At 39.4% G+C, this 3,989-nt stretch overlaps 1 pseudogene across 1 annotated transcript; it reads right to left on the reverse strand.

Annotated features, from left to right (window-relative positions):
* Window positions 1-2,057: 2,057 nt before the first annotated feature.
* Window positions 2,058-3,329, reverse strand: LOC308499738 (26S proteasome regulatory subunit 4-like; annotated as a pseudogene). Its single transcript has one exon. The product of its transcript is annotated as a 26S proteasome regulatory subunit 4-like (transcript).
* Window positions 3,330-3,989: the final 660 nt, after the last annotated feature.

Below are 3,989 nucleotides of genomic sequence, written 5' to 3' on the forward strand. Positions count from 1 at the left end.
GGAGTCATCCTTAATGCCTCTCTGTACAGGAAATCTTAAGAACTGCTTTCAAACTAGATCTCAAAGCTAGCATCACATCATATCTACAGCTACCATCCTAGTCTATTACAGCAGCATTTTTCTCCTAGACTCCTTTGATGTCCTTCTAACTAGAACCCATATTCCATATTCTATGGTCCAGTGTCCACATAAAAATTATTATGATTTTTTCACAAGAAAGTAAATTCTAGTGTAATATGAGTTTGTTTATTGGGAGATAATTATATCAACTAGCAGGTGACATTTGATGGTCTAGGAACCCACCTCCATTGCTGACCCATAACAAACAGTCAAGCTACTGAGCTTAATGATGTAGAATGATAGAGTTTAGTCCAGTTAAAATTAATGTAAAATGGAAAAGCACAAAAGTACTTTTGTTACCCTCCTTCACCCACCATCAGTGGCTCTATCTACCAGCATCACAGTCTCCTTTTAGGCATGTGGCCTACTCTTCTGCATGGCTCTCTCATGTCATATTCCCCAGGCCTACTAGCTGCTAAATGTTACCTGTGAAAGTCATACTAAGCTGTTATTAGGGACCTGAATGAATCCACAATACACATAAGTCTAAAAGAGTATCTGTACTCACTCAAGTGGGTGAACTCTCCTCCACTGCAAAACTACGTAACTTGTGTAAATAAGGCATATTTTGATCATCAATGTTTCTGAGAAAATTGAATCCTAAATTAAAGAATTCAGAAGTTTCAATGAAAAGGTTTATCAGTTATATAAATCTTGTGAAGTACGGGATTTATCAAGGCCAGGTGGAATAACACTGAAAATGCATAACTGAATACGGAAAATGTTTCTATCCATGGTTCTGAAATTTTAGTATGCATTAGAATCACCTGGAGGGTTTATTAATACAAAAATTGCTGGACCCCACCCCCAGTTTTTAATTCAATCAATATGGGGCAGTCCAAAATTTCGCACTTCTAACATGTTCCCAGGTAATGCTGATGCTGCTGATTCTCAGAAATCTCACTTTGGGAACTCCTATTTTATTCTAAATGCCAGAAAGTGGCTAAAAATGGAATGAATTGTCTTGACTTCAACTGACCGTATTCTTGCTCTTCATCACTTGCTCATCAGAGACTTCCTACAGAGAATTTAGACTGTGTCATACTTGTAGCCCCTCTGAACCACAGGAAACTCATGGCCAACAGAAGAAACTCTGGACTCTAAAAAGAGATAAATTAAAAGATGACGAATCCTGCAAAAGGAGACCTTGTATGTTTGTCTCCAAGGTCAGAATATTAAATTCACAGGGCAACCTACTTCAGTCAGTTTTAGCAGCGGCTCACCCATAGATCTTTATTCAAATGATCTGGGTATTAGTATTTTTTGTCTCCCCAGGTAATTTAAATGCACATCCATGATTGAGAAACACTACAGTCTGGTATGGTCTGATTTCCGGATTGTTCTAGACTTTCTCCTTTTTTGGTCATATTAGTGTATCAAATTAGCTTTATGCACATCACCTGAAATGCACCGGACATAATCTAAGGCGCTGGTTCTCACATTGGGGCAATTTTTGCCACCACCCTCCCCACAGTATACTTGGCAATGTCTTGAGATATTTTTGATCACCTTGACTCAGAAGTGCTGCTGGCATCTAGTGGGTATAGGCTAAACACTCTACAATGCATAAGAGTTTCCCTCAACAAAGAATTACTCAGTCCAAAATATCAATAGAGCCAAAGTTGAGGAGCTCTGGTCTAGGCAGGGGCACGAGGGCCCTATGTTTCTCCTAAAAGGGTATGTTTTTAAGAATATGTAAAGCATCGATAACTTTTTTGTTTTTTTATTATTATTTTTTCTAAGAAACAGCATATTTTATTGGGAGGAGAGCACTGCACAATGGTTACTCTACACATCACACTCAGAAAGGTACACAGTACACAGGATGTTTTGATAATGAAGATTAACTGAAATATGGATTCCAGGTAACTTCCACAACCTCATCCCTCCACGGGTCGGGCAACCTGAACCACTTCTTTGAAACCAACATTGGTTTGCTAGAGATAGAGCCCCTTAGAGGTGACTTGTTGTTTTTGATGAAGAATATTTTCTTTAGATTATTTGAAGTCTTCATTTATATTTCATTCTACATTCTCTGAAGACCACTGGACTAGCTTCTGTACTTATAGCCTTGACGTCAGCACCAGAGAGGTAATCTTTAGTCATGATCAAGTTGTCCAGTGTCACATCATTGGTCAGCACCATTCTGCTTGTGTGGATCTGAAAGATGCATGTCTTGGTCTTTTTGTCAGGCAAGGGGAACTCGATCTTCCTTTCAGTGCAGACTGGTCTGATACATGCTGGATCCAAAGTTTCTGTTTGGTTTGCGGCCACAACTTCCCTGCTTCCCCTTGACTCAAAGTCATTGGCTGGTTCAACATTTCCAATACATTCACTGAATTTCTCTCTCACCACCAGAATTTGAGTTATAACTTTTTGTTCCAATGGCATCAATTTGATCAATAGACACGATGGATAGTGCATGTTCTTCAGCAACTTGAAACAATTCCTGAACAAGTTTGGGCCCATTGCCTAGATACTTCTGAATAAGCTCAGCCAACCATTCTCAAGAAAGTGGCCAAGGTTTGGTTCGATGCTGTTCTGGCTGAAAAGATTTACCTGTGCTAGGTGGACCACAGAGAATGACCCTCTTCGGGGGCTTTATTCCAAACTCTTCATAATATTCAGGATGAGTGAGGGGATGCTGCACAGATTCCTTCATTTCATGGATTTGGGTGTTCAACTCCATAATGTCAGCAAAGGTCTCCTGTGGGGTCCTTGCCACCTTCATCACTGTGACCAAGGGATCGGTGTCATCCATCAGCACCCCTGTCACAGCATGCACCTGGTGGTGGAGTAGGACCCAGCAGCCTGATTCCAGCAGATCTTTGTCTACAAATGAAAGAACGCTGGCATAAGGTTCTGAGCCCACAGGTGTAGACACAATGGCATGACTGTCATCAACGATCTCTTCCAAGGTTCCAACGTTAGAGTCCCCCTCAGATCATCCACCTCTGATCTTTCCTCCTCTTGCTTTTCTTCTAAAGGCTTCTTTGTTCCTGATTTCTAATGAATTCTCCCCCCATGAGAAGCCAGTCTTCAATTCTAACTTCAATCATTTTAACCAGCACTGAGTGTGAGGTGTCACCAGCATCTGATCCCTTTGTTTTTTTCTTCTTTTTCCCCACTCTAGTTGGCACAGGAGGTTCACATTTCTTTTTCTTGTCCTTGTTGTCCCTCTTGCTGTCTCCAGGACTATGACCACCACTCTGACTTGATTCATCTCGATTCAGCTGCATGAAGCATCAGCAAACTGATAAAAGCAACCCTAGATTTTTTGATTTATGGTAAAATCTGATAACTTAAAACAAATAAATAATAAAAATATATTACCTTTCTCATAATTCTGCCTAGAGACAAGACCTGAGTCTTGTTAATTGCAATATTAATACAATTTTTTAATGTTTCACTTGGTTCCTGGTTTTGTGTAATGTTTAGACTTAATTTAAAAATTCTACTTGATGAAACAACTGTAGTAGGTAATGAGAGGCATATTGGCTATAAAACCCTGTAGTGTACTCTGCAGGGAAACCGGGAAAGCTTGACATAGTTGAGAAAGGTCAAAATAGTTTACAATCTATTTATGGTATACGGGGATTAAGAATGTCTTTGCTCAATCATTTGGTTAAGTCAATGTGTAGATACCTAATATGAGAAACAGAAGCCTCATTTGGGCTTTACTTTATTGATGTTTGTCATTGATTCTTCCATCACTGTTTCTCATCAAGCTGTTCTTGCTAATTACTGCTGGCACAAAATCTCATTCTACGTTTTCTGTCAAGATTGGATTTTTTTCTCCCTAAGTGAATGACGAGGGAAGGTTGTATTTAAAATAATAATACATTTTATTACCTTTCTGCTTCTTTTTT

Source organism: Rhinolophus hipposideros (genome assembly GCF_964194185.1).
Source record: "Rhinolophus hipposideros genome assembly, chromosome: 7".
Classification (NCBI taxonomy): domain Eukaryota; kingdom Metazoa; phylum Chordata; class Mammalia; order Chiroptera; family Rhinolophidae; genus Rhinolophus; species Rhinolophus hipposideros.